Source organism: Pinus tabuliformis, chromosome 2_1, assembly GCF_031772625.1.
Source record: "Pinus tabuliformis cultivar Carrire ecotype Pingquan chromosome 2_1, CPIR1, whole genome shotgun sequence".
Classification (NCBI taxonomy): domain Eukaryota; kingdom Viridiplantae; phylum Streptophyta; class Pinopsida; order Pinales; family Pinaceae; genus Pinus; species Pinus tabuliformis.
Window position 1 is genome coordinate 706,482,617 of NC_142299.1, and position 23,840 is coordinate 706,506,456.

Genomic DNA, 23,840 nt, shown 5'->3' on the forward strand with positions numbered 1-23,840 from the left:
ACTTGAAGTCCACCAAGATGATACAAGGTGAAGGAGTGACTTCGTATCTGACGAGATTGGCTCAAGTCAAAGATGATCTTGCTGTCGTCGGTGTGAATATTTCAAATTCTGATATGGTGAGGATTGCTTTGAAAGGGTTCACCGAGGAATGGAAGCCCTTCATCACGGGGATCGTTGTCAGAGAGAAGTTGCTAGATTGGAATAGGTTGTGGGACGACTTCATTCAGGAAGAGTTGCGAGACGAGTCTTCTTCATCCAAAGAAGAAGACTTTCAATCATGACGTGGTACTTGCAGCACGAATGAAGGGTAAGACGAAGGACTTGAGTAAAGTCAAGTGTTTCAACTGTGGTGAGATGGGTCATTTTTCTTCGAGATGTCGGATGAAGAAGAAGACGGGAAATGACGAGAAGAAGAAAGGGAAGTAGGTCGTCGGTGTTGCCACTCCTGCTGAGAAAGATGCTCTCACCAAAAGATTGGAGGAGGAGGACTTTTCCATGATCTCTCATTTCTCGCAGGGTACTATCGATGAGGATGCATGGTAAATGGACAGTGGTGTGTCGAAACATATGACAGGGTCACAGGAGGTTTTTGAGACTAGCTGAATGGAACTCGAAGTTGCACATGGTGTTGGGCGATAAGAGTTAGAAGGAGATTCGAGGATCGAGAGTTGTGCCATTCAGGATGGAGACAGGACGAGTGATGTAGGTCCAGGATGTACTGTTTGTACCAGGACTCAGATATCGCTTGATATCCGTTTCAATGATCGAGAAGAAGGGGTTTGAGGTCTTGTTCTAGGATGGGAAGTCAATACTCAGGCCCAGAGGCTCTAGCTCTGCGGGTATAGTGCTTGGAGTTAGAGAGCATGGTTTATACAAGGTGATGGGTAAGCCTATGGATCACGGGAAGAAGAAGGAGGAGGTGCAGGTTCCAGAGAAGCAGCTGCAGGTGCAGGCCTCAGAGGGGCAGATGCAGGCTTCAAAGGGGCAAGTACAGGTTCCAGAGAAGGTCCAGGTTCTAGAGGCTCAGAGGGAGTCGAGTTCTAGTGGGAGTTTGCAGATTCAGAGGGAGACTTTGCAGCCCAAGAAGAGCGCATGGTCAGTGGGGAGCAAGGGTGTTTCCACATCGCTAAGAAGGAATCATAGAGGGATTGGAAAGCAATACAGGAGAAGAAGAAGAAGCAGGATGCTTTCAATGACAACGACACTTTTGAGAGAGGCGTAGTCCATGCTACAGGGATTGCTGCAGCGGTGAGTGCCAAGAGTTGGGCTAGTGTTGCGAGTAGAGATGATGATGATGAGTTACTTCCTAGTCTTGGAAGTACCTCCCTCGCTAAGAGGGAGTGTTGATTTTTGAGTAGCTTGGGAGGTACACCAATCCCTAGGGTTCAAGGTTTGGAGGGTAGAGCACCACAAGAGTCACTTGTGGGCTTGGAACCCAAGGTTGGGGTTTTGCACCCATCATTGTTTGGGCCAAAACGATGGATATATTTCGACATGTGATGGATGAGGATGACAGTACTCGTCAAGACAAATCCTAGGCATCGAAAATCATCTGATTCCGAGTTGTAGAAATGGAGCTATGAATTTTTGAAAGTTATGTGTGGGCATGGTGGCACAAGGTCAAGGTCGGCTTGATGCTAATAAGCCTTATGATAGCTTGTCAAGCCCTATGATGACGTTTTGAGGGAGCCCTTGTATGTGGTATTAATAAAAGGTGAGTGAGCTTCATTTAGGCTCATCCATTCATGCAACACAAGAGAGAAGAGGGAGCTTAGAAACTTGGCTTATGAAGAATTTACACCTCTGTTTGGGTCGGAGGAAATAGGGCACTTCAGTGAAGGAGAGAGGTTGTTTTGGAGGCTTCTCGTGACTGTTTGGAGGGCTGTTTAGACCTACAGGAAGGTCGAGCTAGGAGAGATAAGATCGCAGGTCTGTTGGGGCTTGTTTAGTGGATAAGTATCTCTGTTTTGAGTAGGTCATGGGTACAAGAAGGCTGGTGTGGTAGGCCGCAGGCCATAACACCTCCGAAAAGGCATGCATAGGAATGTTTGAGGGCTAATCAGTGCCCAAAACCTGGCGTGGAGGCAGAGGATACATTCGGAGGGAGGCCAAAACTATTTAAGGGACTGTGTGGGTATTTAATAGGGTTGTTGAAGCATGCCAGGTGCCCTAACCAGAAATAGTCAAGGAAAAAAATGGTACAACAAAATTGGAGTTAAGTTTGTCTTGTGTTGGGTCAAAGGATTGACCAGTTTTGGACCAAAATATTTTGCAACCTGTGGGAGTCGTGTGTTGAGGTTGATTTGGATAGTTGGAGACCTCAACTAGGAGCAAATCTTGCAATGAAGTATTGGGTGTCATTGGACTGGTGGAGGGTAGCATGTTGGCTACCCAAAGTAGCCCTTGACAAGCAGTCCTAAAGGAAGTGTGATAGCTAAAGGTTGGGTGAAGATTGGAGCCTAATGTGTAGCCCTTTGATGGACGAAAGGGGCTACTAGATTGGAAGATTGGAGCTCAGGTATTGGCTAGCCTAGAGAGTAGATTGGATCAACCCGTGTTCATTGTAGCAGAAGCGACTTGCAGTAGTGATAGGTGGCAACCCTTCTGGAGACTCTATGTGTTGTCCTTTGATGGACTAAGGGGCAACTAGAGAACAGAACGAAAGTGAAGGACTGGCAGGACAAGATACAACATAGAGGTTGCAACGAGATTGTCATTGTATCTTGTATTCCTTAGATTGTTGTATTATTCAGATTGGTTTAATATAATGAAGATTGGGTTGTACATATTTGTACAATATTTTGTAAAAAGTTGTCTATACTTGTGCATGTGTGATTTACTGCTTTATATTTTTCGTTGTGCAAAGTAGTTATGTTGAGATTCTTGGTTTGGTAGCATCAAAGATTCTAAGATTCTATCCTAGACCCAAGATCATGGAAATTAAACATGGTATCAAAGCATGTCTGAGCTACTTTGGAAGATAGTGAATCATCAGAGTGCACATCGAAGTACAACTTAAGAGGGAGTTGGTCACATAGGTGAAGGGCTCACTACAATGTTGAAGTTGCGGGCTGGTCTATGGTATGAGGATAGGTTGGAGGGGTTGTCCAACTATATTCCATGGAGGGAAAGGATCAAGTTGGTCTTGCAGGTCAACAAGATCTGGGAGTTCGCCAAGAAAGCCATCAAGAAGCCAACTGACCCAAACGAGCTGGAAGTGTACGAGGATTTGGATACGACGACGAGATTGATCATCCTTTATGGTGTGAAGGATCCCCTAATACCTCATTTGTTCAGGAAGAACACTGTACATGAGAAGTGGATGGCTCTTCAAAATTTGTTCCTGAATAAGAACGAGAATTGGGTACTGGTATTCGTGGATAAGTTGAAGTCCACCAAGATGATACAGGGTGAAGGAGTGACTTCTTATCTGACGAGATTGTCTCAGGTCAAAGATGAGATTGCTGTCGTCAGTGTGATTATTTTAGATTCTGATATGGTGAGGATTGCTTTGAAAGGGTTCACTGAGGAGTGGAAGCCTTGATCAAGGGGATCGTTGCCAGAGAGAAGTTGCCAAATTGGAATAGGCTTTGGGACGACTTCATTTAGGAAGAGTTGCGAGACAAGGATCTTCATCCAAAGAATAAGACTTTCGATGATGACGTGGCTCTTGCAGCACGAATGAAGGGTAAGCAGAAGGAGTTGAGTAAAGTCAAGTGTTTCAACTTTGGCGAGATGGGTCATTTTTCGTCGAGATGTCCGATGAAGAAGAAGAAAGGGAAGTAGGTCGCCGGTGTTGCCACTTTTGCTGAGATGGATGCTCTCACCAGAATATTGGAGGAGGAGGATTTTGCCATCATCTCTCATTTCTCGCAAGGTACTATTGATGAGGATGGATGGTACATGGACAGGTGTGCGTCGAAACATATGACAGGGTCATAGATGGTTTTTGAGACTTTAGCTGAATGGGACTCGAAGTTGCACATGGTGTTGGGTGACAAGAGTTAGAAGGAGATCCGAGGATCGAAAGTTGTGCCATTCAGGATGGAGACAGGACGAGGGATGCAGGTCCAAGATGTATTGTTTGTACCAGGACTCATATATAGCGTGATATTTGTTTTGATGATCGAGAAGAAGGGGCTTGAGGTCTTATTCGAGGATGGGAAGGCAAGACTCAGGCCCAGAGGCTCTAGCTCTGCGGGTATAATGCTTGGAGTTAGAGAGCATGGTCTATACAGGGTGACGGGCAAGCCTATGGATCATGGGAAGAAGAAGCAGAAAGAGCAGGTGCAAGTTCCAGAGAAGCAGTTGTAGGTGCAGGCTTCAGAGGGGCAGGTACAAGTTCTAGAGAAGAAGGTCCAGGTTCTAGAGGCTTAGAAGGAGTCGAGTTCTAGTGGGAGTTTGCAGATTTAGAGGGAGACTTTGCAGCCCAAGAAGAGCGCGTGGTCAGTGGGGAGCAAGGGTGCTTCCACATCTGCCAAGAAGGAATCATGGAGGGATTGGAAAGCGATACAGGAAAAGAAGAAGAAGCAAGATGCTTCCAATGACAACGACACTTCTGAGAGAGGCGTAGTTCATGCTATAGGGATTGCTGCAGTGGTGAGCGCCAAGAGTTGGGTGAGTGTTGCGAGTAGTGATGATGATGATGAGTTACTTCCTAGTCTTGGAAGTACCTTCCTCGCTAAGAGGGAGTGTTGATTTTTGAGTAGCTTGGGAGGTACTCCAAGCCCTGTGGTTTTGGATTTGGAGGGTGGAGCACCACAAGAGTCAGTTGTGGGCTTGGAACCCAAGGTGGGGGTTTTGCACCCATCGTTGTTTGGGCCAAAACCATGGGCATAATTCGACATGTGATGGATGAGGATGATAGTACTCATCGAGACAAATCCGATGCATTGAAAATCATCCGATTTCGAGTTGTAGAATTGGAGTTATGAATTTTTGAAAGTTATGTGTGGGCATGTGTGGGAAAGTTAAGCCCGATGACAACTTGTCAAGCCCTATGATGATGTTTTTGAGGGAGCCCTTTTATGTTGTATAAATACAAGGTGAGTGAGCTTCATTTAGGCTCATCCATTCATGCAACATAAGGCAGAAGAGGGAGCTTAGAAACTCGGCTAAGGAAGAATTTACACCTTTGTTTGGGCCGCAGGAAAGAGGGCACTTCAACGAAGGATAGAGGCTGTTTTGGATGCTTCCCGTGTCTGTTTTGAGTGTTGTTTACACCTACAGGAAGGGCGAGCTAGGAGAGGTAACACCGCAGGTCTGTTGGGGCTTGTTTAGTGGATAAGTATCTATGTTTTGAGTAGGTCGTGGGTACATGAAGGCTGGTTTGGTATGCCACAGACCTTAACACCTCAGAAAAGGCATGCGTAGGGTTGTTTGAGGGCTAATATGTGCCCAAAACTTCAGCGTGGAGGCAGAGGATACATTTGGAGGTAGGCCACAAATTTTTAAGGGACTGTGTGGGTATTTAATAGGGTTGTTGCAGTGTGCCAGGTGCCCTAACCAAGAATAGTCAAGGACAACAGTGGTACAACAGACTTGGAGTTAAGTTTGTCTTGTGTTGGGTCAAAGGATTTACCAGTTTTTTATAAGAATTGTTTGCAGATTGTGGGAGCCATGTGTTGAGGTTGACTTAGGAAGTTGGAGACCTCAACTAGGAGCATATCTTGCAGTGAAGTATTGGGTGCCATTGGACTGGTGGAGGGCAACGTGTTTGCTACCCAAAGTAGCCCTTGACAAGCAGTCCTAAAGGAAGTGTGACAACTAAAGGTTGGGTGAAGATTGGAGCCTAATGTGTAGCCCTTTGATGGAGGAAAGAGGCTACTAGATTGGCAGATTGGAGCTCAGGTATTGGCTAGCCTAGAGCGCAGATTGGATTAGCCCGTGTTCATTGTAGCAGAAGTGACTTGTTGTAGTGATAGGTGGCAACCCTTCCTGGAGATTTTATGTGTTGTCCTTTGATGGACTAAGGAGCAACTAGAGAGTAGAACGGAAGCGAAGGACCGACAGGACAAGATACGACATAGAGGTTGCCGCAAGATTGTCATTGTATCTTGTATTCCCTAGACTATTGTATTATTCAGATTGGTTTAATATAATGAAGATTGATTTGTACATATTTGTTAAAATTGGAAACTAGGGCCAAACTCCATGTGGGTCAACTTATTTATGGCAGCTTATATTTTTATTGGATCCCTCTCGTCGAGAGGTGTAGGATTGATCTAAAGATCATTCGATTCTGATAAGTATTTATGAAGTTATGAATTTATTTATGTTATAAAATAAATTGTTAAGTCGCCTAGCAACTTGAGTAGGCTCAGAAGCCCAATAGTCATGTTTATTCATCATCTTTGTTTTAGTATAAACAGAAGAGGATTTGAAGTCATTTGCACACACTTTTTATATGATCTCTTCTCCATGTCTTGGGTTTTTGGAGAAGGAGAGATACTAAAGAGTACGCTGGCCTAGTAGGATGCCCTAGCTGCAATACGATGCCCTAGCCGCAGTAAATCTAACCGCAGAGAGGATGATGCCCTAGCCGCAGCCAAATGGAGAGCACTAGCCACAAATTGAAGGAGATCTGTCTGCTGTCTTGGGGAGCTGCAATACGCAGTCTAAAGAAGCCCTAATCCGTGGACTAAAGGAGGCCCTAATTGCTGATGAGAGGAGCCTAATCTACAACAGGAAGGAGGGCCTTATACGCAGGTCAAGAGGAGACTTAAACACAAGTCCTAGCCATCTAAATGAGATCCCTAACTCGCTGTTCTAAGCCGCAGTCATAAAGGGGTCCATCTACAACTATAGGAGGCATTACACAGGTTGAGGTAATGTGAACTATACGCTGACCTTATTCATAGTCATACGCTGTCCTAAATACGATTATACATCGATGCAAGAAGAGGCTTAATTTGCTGCCTTAACACGCTATATAATGAGGCTCTAAAGAAAGAGCCCTAACTGCTGTCAAGAGGAAGATATAATCTCACATTTATCCACAGTTATACGCTGCTCATGGAGACATAGATACGCAGGTCATGGAGACTGTTATGCACTATTCATGGAGACAGATATACGTAGGTCATGGAGACTGTTATATACGGTATTCCTGGTGACTAAGTGTTGTCATAGAATAACTTTAGACAACATGAACTTGACAGTGGTGCAGCCTCAAGGAAGAGGCAAGAGGGTTGCACCAACAATGCTGAAACCTTTCTTGGATCAATGAGAACAACTCAGTGATATTTTGGTACAGCACTGAGATCATGGGCAACATGATAGATGAGATCATGGGCAGCATGATGTAAGAGATCATGGGCAACATGATAGATGAGATCATGAGCAACATGATGCATGGGCAACATGATGTATGAGATCATGGACAACATGATGTATGGGCAGCATAGTGATCATGAGAAGCATGATGATGCATGATGTAGCATGATGGTGCTACACGATAAGGTGCAACAAATGGACGAGATGCGGGACTATGATAGGTGAAGAAGTCACCTTAGAGAATCAGTTGAAGCAATATGTCTTCAATTGATTGCTGTAGATATCAAAAGTCAAAGTGTTGACTTCTATTGTAAATGTACTATCTCTCTCACTTTCTCTGCTGAACTTTGAAGAACATAAAAGAAGAATTGATCAAGGGTTTCCCCACATTGTGGGGTTTGTCCCTGGCTAGCGCCAGATCTTGTGTCCTCTTGTCTTGGCTTGTCTTCTGCGATTTATGTTTATGTTCTATCTGCAGTTTATTTTATGCTGATGTGATTGCTAATTTGAAAAAGAGATTGAAATAAATTGCTCTAGCATAGAACATACCTAAAATTAACATGGTATCAGAGCTAAGGTGAAGACAATGCCCAAGCAACAGTGAAAGAGCAATCACCGAAGCAGAGAATATTATCAGAATGGCGCAGCGGAAGTTTCTAATGGCCTACTTAAGATCACTTCATTGGGAAGTTCAGATCTAACGGTGGAAGGAAAGGCAGATGCCTTGGTTGCAATAAGTTCGGCCATCATGCGAAGGAGTGTCCGAAGGACAGGGACACATCTCTTGATGAAGATAATAATCATTCCAGGGACATCTTCAATGATCAGAGGAATGATAAGTAATGCAGGTCATCAAGGAAATGGTCAACTCTTCAAAGAAAGCAAGGAACCCCAGGATCTCTTTTATGTACTTGATCGCAAGAAGAACCTGGTGTCCATCTCGGAAATGGAAGTCAAAGGTTTCAGGGTGGTACTCATCGATGGAAAGGTACGTGTTTGAAAATAGATTTTTCAAAGATGTTTTAGAGTTCAGGGTTGTATCAAGTCCACTGGGGACCATGTCCATTGACTCAGCACCGGAGGTCTGTGAGTCAGATGGTGACCGGGATGCCTGAATTCAAAAAGAGCATGAAGGTACATGTCTGAGATGTACCGAAGGAAAATCTTACAAGGGGATCATTCCCCTCATGTAGCAAGTCCACAGGTTTGGAACAACCCGAGGGGTTTGAGATTGATGATCAGGAATCTCACGTATGCAGGTGGAAGAAAGCCCTCTATGGCTTGAAATAAAACACCACGGGCGTAGTATGAGAGGATTGATAGCTGTCGGATGAAACTGAGATTCACTAGGAGTGAAACCGATCCAAACCATTTCCCGAAAGTTGTGGATGATAGACCTCTCATACCGGCACCTATTTCTGATAGGTGCAGACCCCCTCATTTGCAGAAGACAGAGGGAGTTGGATTCCGAATGTGGAAAGATAAATTGCATGTCTGTGACTACCTCGAGGATCTTAACTTTTAGAAGTTATATGGTAGTGATGTCCGACCAGATTTGGGAAATGCCTCTGGGTTTCATAAACTCATTCGCATTGATGTTCTTGGTGAACCTCCGTCCGGACATATGTTTTGTAGTTAGCATGGCGAGCTCATATTTGGTTGAGCTTCACTGGATTAGTGCCTAGAATCTTCTGAGTTATCTTCAGGGCACAATCTCTCATGGATTGAGATACACTGTCTGAAATATGAAGCTGCATGATTATTCGAATGCTGATTGGGCAGGGAGTGTGGAGAATCACTAGAGCACTTCTTAGTGACGTTTCTCTTTGGATTTTGCTTCGATATCATGGATGGGCAGGAAGCAGAAGCCGGTTGGTACAAGCACCGCCGAGATTGGATACATATCTACGAGTATGATCTCGTATGAAGCTGCGTGATTGAGGAAGTTCTTTAGTGAGCTATCTGTACACATGATGAATACCACTGTGTTTCTCTGTGACAACCAGAGGTGGGATTCAATTATTGAGGAATCCTGTATTCAACGATTGCTCCAGCAGATAGACATCAGATACTACCTTATCTGGGATATGGTAAGTCTATGAGCAAGGAAGCTCCATCGCTATGAGATGATGTACAAGTCGCTACACTTTGTCTAAGCCCCTGGGGAAAAATCAAATTTGTGATTTTCCTAAATGAATTGGAGTTGTCGAGAGACCCTTGTGAAAGGGTCCTACATGTTGCATACATTGAGCTCTGGGAGCTCTGGGGGCTTGCGGTTCTTACTGGAGCAACATACGACCACATGGTGACTCACTCTCCCCTGGTGGTGCGCACTGTGGACAAGATGATTCGCTCTCTTGTGGGATAGGATGATTCGCTTTCTTGTGGACAGGATGATTCGCTCTCCTGTGAACAAGATGATTCGCTCTTTTGTGGGACATGATGATTCGCTCTCTTGTGGGACAGGATGATTCGCTCTCCTGTGGACAACATGATTCGCTCTCCTGCGGACAAGATGATTCGCTCTGTTGTGGAACAAGATGATTTGCTCTCCTGTGTAGCAGGATTATTAGTTCTCCTATGAGTTCTGGATGATGTGTTATCCATCGGAAATGAGGATAGGGACCATAGTAGTACCGATGGACGCATCATTGTATCTACCATACTCCCTATGCTAGGATGACCTTCATTGATCTGGGATCATTGATACTGGTCTGGGACCAGTTGTAGGAGTTGCACCCACTATGACGTTGACTTCGGGTTGGTTAAGATTGGTCTGGGACCAGTGGTACATACTCTGAGACTGACTTTGGGTTAGTGGAGGACTATCCTGGGACCAGTGAGAGTGGTACATACTATGACGCTCACTTCGGGTCGGTTGAGACTGGTCGGGGACTAGTGGTACACTCTCTGAGACTGATGATACTGGTCTGGGACCAGTAGTAGGAGTGGTGCCCCCTATGACGTTGACTTTGAGTCGGTTGAGACTGGTCTGGGACCAGTGGTATGCACTCTGAGACTGACTTCGGGTCAGTGGAGAATGGTATGAGACATTCTCGATCAATTCTTCTTCTTCATGGTTCAACAGAGCTAAGTTGAGCAGAGTAGAGCTGAGCAGAGCAGAGCTGAGCAGAGTAGAGCAGAGCCAACAAAGCTGAGCAGAGCCAACAAAGCTGAGCAGAGCTAGCAGAGCTAAGCAGAGAAGTGCAGGGCACTGATGGCAGAGATAGTACAGTTGGACATATGGATCAGCAGATGGAGTTCTCCCTAGTTGAGAGGGAGTGTTAAAATTGGCAACTAGGGCCAAACTCCATGTGGGTTAGCTTATTTATGGCAGCTGATATTTTTATTGGATCCCTCTCGTCGAGAGGTGTAGGATTGATCTAAAGATCATCCGATTCCGATAAGTATTTATGAAGTTATGAATTTATTTATGTTATAAAATAAATTGTCAAGTCGGCCAGCAACTTGAGTAGGCTCAGAAGCCCAATAGTCATGTCTATTCATCATCTTCGTTTTAGTATAAATAGAAGAGGATTTGAAGTCATTTACACACACTCTTTATGTGATCTCTTCTCCACGTCTTGGGTTTTTGGAGAATGAGAGATACTAAAGAGTACGTTGGCCTAGTAGGATGCCCTAGTTGCAGTACGATACCCTAGCCACAGTAAATCTAACCGCAGAGAGGATGATGCCCTAGCCGCAGCCAAATGGAGAGCACAAGCCACAAATTGAAGGAGATCTGTCTGCTGTCTTGGGGAGCTGCAATACGCAGTCTAAAGAAGCCCTAATCCATGGACTAAAGGAGGCCCTAACTGCTGATGAGAGGAGCCTAATCTACAGCACGAAGGAGGGCCTTATTCGCAGGTCAAGAGGAGACTTAAATGTCCCAGCCGTCTAAATGAGATCCCTAACTCGCTGTTCTAAGCCGCAGTCATAAATGGGTCCATCTACAACTGTAGGAGGCATTACATAGGTTGAGGTAATGTGAACTATACGCTGACCTTATTCACAGTCATACGCTGTCCTAAATAAGATTATACATCGCTGCAAGGAGAGGCTTAATTTGCTGCCTTAATACGCTATATAATGAAGCTCTAAAAAAAGAGCCCTAATTGTTGTCAAGAGGATGATATAAACTCACATCTATCCACAGTTATACGTTGCTCATGGAGATATAGATACGCAGGTCATGGAGACTGTTATACACTGTTCATGGAGACAGATATATGCAGGTCATGGAGACTGTTATACACTGTTCATGGAGACAGATATACGCAGGTCATGGAGACTGTTATAGACGCTATTCATGGTGACTAAGTGCTGTCATGGAATAACTTTAGACAACATGAACTTGACAGTGGTGCAGCCTCAAGGAAGAGGCAAGAGGGTTGCACCAACAGTGCTGGAACCTTTCTTGGATCAATGAGAACAGCTTAGTGATATTTTGGTATAGCACTGAGATCATGGGCAACATGATGAATGGGCAACATGATAGATGAGATCATGGGCAGCATGATGTAAGAGATCATGAGCGACATGATAGATGAGATCATGAGTAACATGATGCATGGGCAGCATGATGTATGGGCAACATAGTGATCACGAGCAGCATGATGATGCATGATGCAGCATGATGGTGCTACACAGTAAGGTACAGCAAATGGATAAGATGCAACACTATGATAAGTGAAGAAGTCACCTTAGAGAACCAGTTGAAGCAATATGTCTTCAACTGATCTCTGTAGATATCAAAAGTCAAAGTGTTGACTTCTATTGTAAATGTACTATCTTTTTCACTTTCTCTGCTGAACTTTGAAGAACATAAAAGAAGAATTGATCAAGGGTTTCCCCACATTGTGGGGTTTGTCCCTGGCTAGCGCCAGATCTTGTGTCCTCTTGTCTTGGCTTGTCTTCTGCGATTTATGTTTATGTTCTATCTGCAGTTTACTTTATGTTGATGTGATTGCTAATCTGAAAAAGAAATTGAAATAAATTGCTCTAGCATAGAACATACCTAAAATTAACAATATTTGTACAATATTTTGTAAAAAGTTGTCTATACTTGTGCATTTGTGATTTACTGCTTTATATTTTCCGCTATGCAAAGTAGTTTTGTTGAGATTCTTTGTTTGGTAGCGTCAGAGATTCTAAGATTCTATCCTAGACCAAAGATCATGGAAATTCAATAGACAAGGGGAGGGGGAGGATAACGCCTTGTGGACCCAGATGGGAAAAATGATGAATGGGGTTATAATGAGCGGAAGGGAGTAATGTATATGGTATCGGGAAGCAGGACCTTAAAACCAAAATCGGGTTTCCCATGTAGTGTCATAGCTAAAATTAGTAGCTAGTAAAGGAGTTCCCATTGGACTAGGATGCAAGGTTTACCATCAAATTGGGCAGAGGAGATAGGAGTACAGGCCTAACCCACTCTTTCCACTGATTCCCCCCACTAATCCATGCCCAAAAGTATCCATGACAAGTAAACAAACATACCCGACTACACAATGAAAAGTCATACCTTCGAGTTTGGCAAGCCCACCTTCAAACATACAATCATAACAGATGGGCGAGGGACCACATGGCTGGCTAAGGTGGCGGAGAAATGGCACATCGAGCTATCTGGTGGTTGCAAGGTGCTGTTGGCTGCCGACTGAGGACCATCTAGGAGAAAATTTTCTCCTATAGGTGTCACCCACAAAATGGTGGGTAACAATGACCAACCATCAAGGACCAAGTCAACCCTCCACAATTCTGTCTACAGAAGATCTACAACAAGGTCTAGAAATGTCCTCTAAGTCTGCCTCAAAATTCACATTATGCCACAAAGATGTATCATAGAGATAAGGACTTTAAGAGGGCCGAAACACGTCTAACAAATCTACCTCAGACCTCGCAATGTACCACAGAGATATGCCACAAAGACAATGTCTCAAGAGGGTTGAGATTTGACCTCTACATCAGCCTAAAAAATTCAAATGTAACCTTAGAACTTATGCCTTAGACCTTCGTAGTCTTCCACGGGAATTTCACATTCTTCCACAGAGAGATATACCTCAGACAATCTTCTAGAGTTTGGTATCCTTGATTGCTAGAGCAAGCAAGTATCTTGCTTTGATCTTTGTCCTTTTGATCCTTGTCTTCTTCGCAAAAAACATTGTTAAAATTGGCAACTAGGGCCAAACTCCACATGGGTCATATTATTTATGACAACTGATATTTTTCTTGGATTCCTCTCTTCGAGAGGTGTAGGATTGACCTAAAGATCATCCAATTCTGAGACGTGCAAATGAAATTATGAATTTCTTTGATTATGGTCAAATTGTCAAGGTCGACAAACAAACTTATGTAGGCTCAGAAGCCCAACAGTCACGCCTTTTCATCCTCAACGTTGCATAAAAATAGAAGGTGACTTAGCCTCATTTGGACACACTCATTTTCACACTTCTCTCTCTCTCATTGATTGGGTACGGATTTTTGGGCCTCTCTCTCCACACGTCTGAAATTTCAGGAGGTCGAAATTTCAGGAGAGCGAAATTTCAAGAGGCCGAAATTTCAAGAGACCAAATTTCTGGACAGTTTGACCAAGTGTTGGCCAACATGTATTGACCTCCTTTGACTGCGTTTTTGTGAGGGCTATCTCTGTTTGGGCAGGCCACATTTTTGGGCATAGAAATCGAGGCTAAACGTTGATTGTTGACCAACGTTGACTGCAGCTAAGGCTGATTGCAGGTGGGCTGTTTGACCAAACTTTGACTGGGTTGTTTTTGGGTTGTTTTGAAGGATGATTCATCTTGTTGTTTGGAGGCTAAAGTTGACTGAAGTTGACCAATTTTTTGAGGGTCAAATCTGCCTTTTGACCAACATTGATTTTTCTGGTTAGGGCTCTTTTACTGTTGCTATCAATTATCAGATTTGTAAATTGTACTCTCTCTCTCTGCTGAACTATTGAATACTAAAAGAAGATTTGATCAAGGGTTCCCCACATTGGGGTTTGTCCCTGGCTGGTGCCACATTTTGTGTCCTTTTGTCTTGGCTTGTCTTCTACTATTTATGTTTATGTTCTATCTGCATTTTACTATCATGTTGATGTGATTGCTAATTTGAATATTGATATTGGGCTAATAAAGAAGTTGAAGTAAAATTGCTATAAAGCATAGAACATACCATTGTTGCCTAAAATTAACATGGAATCAGAGTTGAGGTGAAGAGAAAGCCCAAGCAAGAGTGAAAGAGCAATCACCAAAGACAATTGGACAAGGACAAAAGGTTCAGTGGGTTCCTCATCCTACTTCCCGACTGAAGACAAGCTCCATGATAAATCTAACTATCATGGATGGAAGATGTCTTTTGATTTGACCTTGGAAGAAAAAGAAGTGATGGACTATGTGTTGGGTAAAATCCCTGAACCTACTTCAAATGCACCGGCTGCTGCGAAGACCAGGTACAATAGGGTTGAAGTCAAAGCAAATAAGATTATCAAGGATTCCATTGACAAGCATCTGGTGGCCTACATCTCCGAATTGAAGACCTCCAAGGAGATCTACAGCTGGTTGGTCGGCATGTTCAACGTTAGTAATGCTAATCAAATTCTATTTCTCAAGAATAAGTTGAAGGATATTAAGAAGGGCAAGGATGAGGATATTCAATGCTATTTCTTGAGGATTACTGAGATCAAGAATGATCTACTCTCGATTGGAGAAGTCATTCTTGACAAGGAACTTACTCTCACCACCCTTGGAGGACTCCCACCTGAGTGATATGTATTTAGAACCACCGTCCTCAACAATGATCGAATTCCAGGGTTTGAAGAATTGATGTCAAGATGCATTCAAGAAGAAACAAGAATGGTGGAGCAAGAAATGCCTTCTAATAGAAGCAACCCCATTGCATTCTCCACTCATGCCAAAAGGAGAGATAATGCAGGGTCTAAAGGTCATTTCCATGGAAAGCCTGGATCATCATGACTCATGACCATTTGACATCAATGCCAACATTGCCAACAATTAGCATTGATAGAAAATTTGATTTTGCATTATCTAGTTACCATTATATTTGCCTCCTTGTTGACCCATCCCAATGGATATGGGCTAGGACGGTCATGAACCTCCAGTCCAAGTTTGTTAACTAGATCTACCACTATGAGATTCACCTATCATCCTTAGCCGAACAAAGGATCAATTTTTGTCTTCTTGAATTGTTTCTTTATATGGAAGAATTTGGTCATCTCCTTCTATTCTTGTTATTGAAGGCTACTCGATCCATAAACTGTCGTAGATATTCCATTGGACAGTTCATCACAACAAATTTGATAATAATTTATTAAAACACTGAATTTTTACACTATTACAGTTTTATTAAAATTCTAGATTTGCATATTTAACTGTAATTAGTGCATGCATGCAAATAGAAATTATGCAGAAAAGTAGAGAATGACAAAATAAGCTGACACACACATAAGACACAAGATATGCTCTCTGGGAAGCCCTTTTGGGAGAAAACCTAACTGGAAGGTGAGGCTGCTTCACTCTCTTTCTCTATCTGGAAAATAAGGCTGCAGGTACAAAGGAGTAATGCTTGTGGCCCGTGGGCTGCTACAATGCACAAATCCTCTCTGTGTGCTCTACCTCTTATCTCTCTTGGCTATCTTTGCTCAACTATGGAACAAAATGCTCTTGAAAGAATGGAAAGCCTCTTCCTCCTAGCGGCTTGGTTATAACACAACTCGATAACCTACTAGTGGTTAGTTTTGACTACATCAGCTCTTAATTAGAGTTACAATATAGACTCTTCTAGAGTCTTTTACATCAAAAACACGTGGCTAGCCCCTTTTCCATGAATAATGGGGGCTGATGGGACATCCTCCTGAACTATAGGTGTTAAAACAGGAAGGCCGGTTTCTGAGTGGCATAACTTTTGCATACAGACTCTGATTGACGCGCTTTTGCACCGTTGGAAAGATCTCTGTGTATAGAATAGCATGAAGGTGTTGCGCTAAAGCGGCAAAGTTTTACCCCCAAAACACGTTGTTTGATGCCTCAAAACTTTCCTAGAAGGTTTCAGACCCCATTTTGCAAAACTAGGTTCCACATGTAAAAATGGTCCCATGAGTTGATTCCTCTTTTTCCACTCTGAATGCATCGAGATGGATGACAAACAATATAATGATCCAATCCGGATCACTACTCAAATTCATCCCCTTCTACATTGATGCGTAGACAATCATTTCATCCATCTCTAAGTTGCTTTCCACCCGATTTCTTGAATTTGTGGCCATTTTCTTCCTCACATCATTCTTTCAGTTCTTAGGGTTGAAATCTGGATGTAGGTTTCAACATTTCACCTCTTTGTGATCATCAATGTTATAGTGGTTGCAGTGGTTCCTAGGATCTTTGCATTGATGTGCTATGGTTGTTGTCTTCTTGTTCTCCCCCCCGTTTCATTTCTTCTTCCCTTCTTTGGAAGCTTCTTGGTGTTCCTTTTGCTTTGAACCACTTGACTGCCTTTTCTTATGGCCAATATTTTCTAGGGATTATGCCTGTACACAAGGCTCATCGACTGTTCTGGGTTTGTACAACATCATTTGCTTTTGCAAATGGCTATGTTGAATCCCTAGATACTTGAGTATGTCGGGGTTCTTCAGAGAGAAATCCAACATTATTGCTATCTTCTTGAATTCTGTGGTGTACTCTTGTACACTCGACCCCTGTCTATGCTTGAGGTAATGCCACCAGATCCACTAGTCCTCTATATACCCAATAGGGTAGAATTGGTATTTTATGAGATTTTTAAAATCCTCCTATGTAGTCACTGAAGGATCCCTCTCTAGCCTCAAGGTTTTTGCATGGCTCTGCCACTAGGCTAGGGCATGGCCCTCAAGTTTCAAACGGGAAAACAAAATTTTTTGTTCCTCTTGTATGTGGTGAACATTAAAATAAACCTCTAATTGCTGCAACCAATGATTTAATTCCAAAGCATCAACCTCACCCTGATATGGCTTGATGTCGACCTTCATTTCCATCTTGAGCAAGGACTGTGAATGGTTCATAACACTCAAATTGGGATGTTCTTTTTCGAATTCTTTTTTAGAGTCTTCTGTTTCTTCCTGATCCCTTGATTTTCGCTCTAATCTAACTTCCGAGTTGGAACTTTTGTCTTCTTTGATTCCAAGCTTGTTTGCTTGAGCCACTTTAAGGAGGTTCATATTTCGTCTGATATCTGTGATTTGGTCTCCAACCTTGTGAATCTCTCCTTTGTTAGATCTTGAGGGTTATTAAAAATTGATTTGTTATGTTTGTCTGCTTAAACCAATCTGGATCGCTTGCAACTTCCCATAAAATATCCAAAGTTACCTACTCTGATACTAATATGATCTGTAAACTAATAGTGGATATTTCACTTGATAGTTCGTCATAATGGATCTTAAGAAAAATGGATTAAAATATGAAATCTATACTATGAGGGTTAATTTTCCTTATATTTCTAGATTTATTAATTTATCGTTTTCTTTGCTTATGCATGCAATAGATAAAATGAGAAAAATAGAGAATAGTGAAAAATGAACACACACCAGTCACAATGACCACTCCACCATATATGACTTCGGAAACCCTTTTGGGAGGAAACCTAGCTAGAAAGTGAGGTTCCTTTACTCTATTTTTTTCTAAATGGAATTGATGAAAATACAAAGGAGTGAGACCTGTGGCCATTGGGTTACTACAAAACAAAAACCATCTCTGTTCTGCTCTCTCTATCTCTCTCTATCCTCTCTCAGTTTCTCTGCTCTACTATGGAACAAAATGCACTAGAATAGAATTAAACCCATTTTCATCCTAGTGGCCCAATTATAGCACATCTCGATAGCCAACTAAGCTTTAAATTTGACACATTCAACCCTTAATATGAGTTACAACTCAACCCTTCTAGAGCATTATTCATAAGGCCCATGTGGCTAGCCCCTTTTGCATGAGAAATGGGGGATGACATGTCATTCTCTCAAAGTATGGTGGTCAATCATGATAGGTCAACTTCTAAGAGGCATAATTTTTGCGTTTGAACTTTGATTGAGGCAATTCTTGCACTGTTGCAAAGGTCTTCGAGTGTGGAATAACGCCAAGGGGTGTGATGCTTAAGTAACAAAGTTTATCCCAAAAAGGTCATTTAAAGCCTCAAATTGGCTCTAGATAGTTTCTAATCCCAATTCTCCAAACTAGGTCCCACTGCTGAAACTACTCGAGATGGATGACAAAAAATATAATCATCCAATCCAGATCAATGATCAAAAGGAAAAGAAATTTTAGAGATGAACAATATGAAATTAAGGAGTTACTATATATTAATAATTGTTGACTACCTATGAAACCGGATTCATCCCCTAGGCCCTACTTGTCCCGAATCTGGCGAATCAGACATGATTCAGATGGATTCGTGTCCGAAAATCGGGACACATCGTGTCTGATCAGGACACTTCGAATCCAAAACCTGTCCCGACCAGGACACTTCGAATCTGGAACATGTCACAGTTTTCGGACACTTTGAATCTGGAAATCAAGAACCTGCGCGGCGTTATAAAGAAGTATTTCCCTATTCTATTTGCACATTCATTTGTTTAGTTTGTTGTGGGTTTACTGTGGGTGTTTAGGAGCAAGGAGCAAAGGGTGTGGGAGCATTTTCAAGGAGATTCAAACAATAGGTAAGTGTTAGAGCCTGTCAAATTTGATGATGGTGATACTATAGAGGGGTCATCCTCCACACCCGCAGATGCAAAGATGACTTTGGATACAGAGGAGGAGGATGCAGTGGAAGAGAGAAGTGGTGACCATGATGATGAGGACCAGTGTGGAAAAAGTCTAGAAAAAATCCCGATTTAATCCTAAAAACACGATTTTTTGAACTAAACGATTTAATCCCCCGACTTTTTGGCGACTTTTTCACAAAGGAAAAAATCCCGATTTTTTCCTTATACTCCCGATTAAATCGGGAGTCGACCCAAAAAGTCTGCCTCCCTTCCCAGGCCGCGGATAAAGAGGCCGCAAAGGTGAAAAAACTATAAATTGAAGCTTCCATCCATGCATTTTCAAGTTATTGCATTGTATTGTTTGTCATACTTCTTGCGAGCATAGCAGTCTCATTTGTAATCTGTTAGTTTTGAGGTTAAGATATGTTTTTGTTTTCTAAGGAAAAACAAATCTTTATACTTCATATTTCTAGTTAGAAAGCAAAGTATACATTGGCTAAGCCTCCAGGCTTTCAGTGATCCAGACTCTAACAACCACTGCCCCTTCAAAAGATTACAAAAGTACCAAAAGGACAGGCATACAACAGTCTTCCGTAGAAAGAACCCCACACCATCAAAAACATTGTTACAGTTGTTGAATGCTTCCAGAAGAAACAACAAAGAGGAGGTCATGAAGATCAAATAGCAACAACCTGTCCAAAAAAAACAAAACCAGTGCCTCAAAAAAGAACCCATTTTTCAGACAGGAACAAAGTACCTGTGAAATCACGTGACAACAAAGATCCTTCCTACAATGAGATCACGTTTTGAAAGGGAATCTTCTTTAGTGATGAACTCCCTGTAAATGTGGGCAAAGGTTATGTATCAGAAGTGGATTTTACCTCCAAGAGTTTTTGAATAATAGATGCCAAGGCTAGGTTAGTAATCTGACATCTATTGTTTTCTCAGAAAATAAGCAGCTTGGAGTCACCAAGCGTTAATTTTCACATCTACTGTGATACTCACTCTTAATTTTCATTGGACTTACCACCTGACACCTTATTACCCAAGCAGATTACAATCTACTGAATAAATGCATGACTTATTTCTTAATACAATTAGCGGAAACAAAAATTAAAAGGGGAAGAGGATCTCAGTGACTGATTACTTGATGACTTTTAGATGACTCATGATATACATTTATTATATTTTTTGTTGATATTTTGACTCTTGAGAGTTGAGACTCAGACAAGACCCAAAATTCAGGAGTTGATTCACTATTTTGATATGTGATGTAGCATTAGACTTCATATACATATTATATATTAGCTTTCTTTACATGTTTATGTGGAAATGCATTTATTTGATGTTGTGGATACTCTAGATGTTAAAAAAAATAAAATAAAAATGAATAATTTTGTGTTTTTTTAATTTTGTCGACTTTTTGCCGACTTTTTCAAAAAACTCCCAACTTTGACGAGTTTTTCAACTTTTGGACCCTTGCCGAATTAATCCCGACTTCGACTTTTTCCACATTGATGAGGACAATGATGCTGATTTTGATGATGACTATGAGGATTGATGACTCATGAGCCATGAGCTACCTACTGCCTTGAGGCTTGTAGACTTGTAGTTGTTTTGTATTTGCTATTTGTATTTGCCATTGGCATTGCACTACCTATGTAAATAGTAACACATTTTGATTTTGATGACTTAATGAGAAAACTATAATATCGCTATCTTACTATCTTGTCTTTCTGCTATTGGATCATTGATGAATTGAATATGTATTATAAATTTATAATTTATCATTTATGTCACAATTGTATTTGTAATCTTGTATGCATAATGTTACTTTGTAAAACTTAGATCTAGATGAAGATCTATGTTTGAATCAATGAATTTGTATCATGAATGAGAATTTGTGTAAGAAATATCTAATTTTTGATATATATATATATATATATATATATATATATATATATAGATATATATATAACGTATCCGAACGTGTCCTGTTCCGGGGGGTCAACGTGTCCGTATCCGACACACGAATCCCCGTATCCGTCGAATCTCGAATCCCTGTGTCAGGTGACTTAGCTGACTACAAATTCATAGCCCAATTCAATGTTAAATCTATATAAAAAATGAAGTTGACATAATTCTTACTTCATCCTAGATGGAAGTGTTGGATATTTTCATATGATCGGACTTTTTTTGGATATTTCGCTACAACAAAAAGAATATAACAATAAAAAAAATTACAATAAGATTAGATTTAAAAACTCCCTCATCAAAATACTTTAAAACTTGATCACACATATTAAGAAGTTAAAAGGTGAAAATAAGTCACAAGAATAAATGCTAGAGAAACTTCCAAAGATGAAGGTTCCAAAAACAAGAAACCAAATATAAAGATGCCTTATTGTCATCCTAATTATAAAAATCATTGTATTACTTAGTAGACGAAATCAATATGAGAAGCGAAGGGAAGATCCTACTATATTGAAGAGAAGTTCAAGCATGGAATCTTATCCTTTCCCAAATCAGAGAAGTAGTTACCACAATTTTGCAAAAAGTTGAATTAGGGTGGTTTGACCCTTTTACAATAAGATAATTATGCTCAATGCTTGTAACTCATATCATCAAACATCACAACTTCAAGAATAGATAATAATGAGAAGGTATTATGAGCCTAAACAAAGACATCGAGCTTTTCCATAAAATCCTTTGAGGACAAAGCATATTTGAAGGGATGGAAAACACAATAGAACATAAAAAATATATAAATAAAATAGCAAATATACTACTACTAATGATATTTACTAGGGGTCACAACCTAACATAACCTTTCTCCTTATGAGCCATCAATGTGTATATATACCATCACAAAGTTTTTTGTATATCATTGATCATAACTTATTCATTATGGTTATGTATTTTGTCCTTTATGAATTTCAGTTGTCTATCCTTCTTATGTTATATATTTCTTAGTAAATGAACCTTGTTCATTTCAAAGCTACCTAAGTGCATGCTACACTAACCCTACTTGGCTGAAAAATAAAGTATAGAAATGTCAGGAAATAACTCCTAAGATGTTAATTTCAAAGCTCACCCTCGTTATTCATGCTTAGATTCTCCTTGTTCTACTTATTATTGGTTTAAAAGGAACAAGAACATAATAGAAAATAAACAAGTGACAAGAAACTAGATAAAAATTTCACACCTAAATGATCTTCACCACTTGAACTAGTCTTCTTAATTGGATGGCCTTTGCTTAGCTCCCTACTTGCAAATCAATCTTCAATCTCCAATAATTCACTCATATACTAGCCTTACACAACATGAAAAGCAATAGATTTAAGGACATGCACATAAGAAAAATTTTGTTGCTCCAAAATGTGATCACTCTTTCAACAACCATTACAAGGAGAGCCTCTAGTTTACAGAGTTCTAGGTTTTGCCACCTTACAATAAAATAATCACATCATAGTGATCAATTTTTATATGTCAAACAATAAATAATGTGACATAGACATGAATTAGTCTTCAAACAGTATTATATCTATCCACATGAGAGCTCCAAGAGAGATCAAGTGCACCCCAAGAGTCCTTTATCCAACAAAAATGATAAAATAGTTTCCACTAGAGGGGCACCCTAGGAGGAAGCTTCTAAATGATTGAAACCATTCAATCAAATAATAGAATACACTCACTTAGTATTGTGTCCTCCAAAACTCCAAAAATAGCATATTGGTCCAAAAAGTGGTCTCCAAGGCTCAACAACCATCTTAAAACAGTAATCCATATGAGAATGTGCATTAAGTCGACATTGACCAAGTTAGATAACCATAAAATATTCCCCATAATAGATAGTGCACTCTAAGGAAGTGTGCAAAAAATTCCAAAGGTAGGGAAAATTAACTCAAGTCACTTAGCCTTCAACAAGGTTTGAACAATACCAATCAAAAATGCACGTGGACCACCCAGTGGAGTGTCCCACCTAAGGGAATGTGCTAAGTGGAAAAATGTAAGTGGATAAGGGGATGTGAATGGAAATGAATAATATGTGCAACATGATAATGCCCATGATCTGCAATTGGTGCATAGAGATTCCGTAAGTGTCGTCTTGTTAAGTGTCATGAAATTGGTCATTAGACACCCCATACAAAATATGATGTAACACACTAGCTATCCCATTTTGGGCTCACTTGATGTATTGTCACGACATACTATTTGATGAATTACATTTATTATTCTCTCCATGTATTTTGTGTTTTTATTTTTTGTGTGCACCATGTATATGTGAACCAAAAATTGAAACATCCACTAGAAGTTGGTTAACAAATTTCATCTTATCCCAACACTCAAAGTCTCTAGTTTAAGATAAATTTATTATTTGCTCTCAAGAAAAATGGTAAATATTATGTAAAAGAAACAATATTTTTTCATGAGATACAAGATGCTAACCAAGCTTTCAAACTCAAGGAGTTGGTGAGTTGGGGGGAGTGCTAGTTTCAATTCTACTCTCCTTGCTACTTTTTACTTCAAAACTGTATAGGATGTATAAAGTATGGAGACATTTTCATTTAACAATGCTTTTGTATTGTGTTAAGGAACTTGGCACAAAATCAATTAAGTGGGAAGATCCTTAGGAACATCTACTGGAATGAAGTTTTGGAAGTTATGTATTGTATTGTGTTAAGGAACTTGGCACAAAATCAATTAAGTGGGAAGATCCTTAGGAACATCTACTGGAATGAAGTTTTGGAAGTTATGTAAGAATCTGAATCCTTTATGAGTGCATCACTATTGTTCTCTTTTAATCAAATCATATCATCCTTTC

General features: G+C 40.9%; 1 pseudogene across 1 annotated transcript in view; it reads left to right on the plus strand.

Annotated features, from left to right (window-relative positions):
* The window catches only part of LOC149202541 (uncharacterized), a 103,077-nt pseudogene that overhangs the window by 64,357 nt on the left and 14,880 nt on the right, over nucleotides 1-23,840 (plus strand). Inside the window, exon 5 of the transcript XR_016253692.1 lies at nucleotides 23,611-23,772. The product of XR_016253692.1 is annotated as an uncharacterized LOC149202541 (transcript). The remainder of the gene's footprint in view (nucleotides 1-23,610; nucleotides 23,773-23,840) is intronic.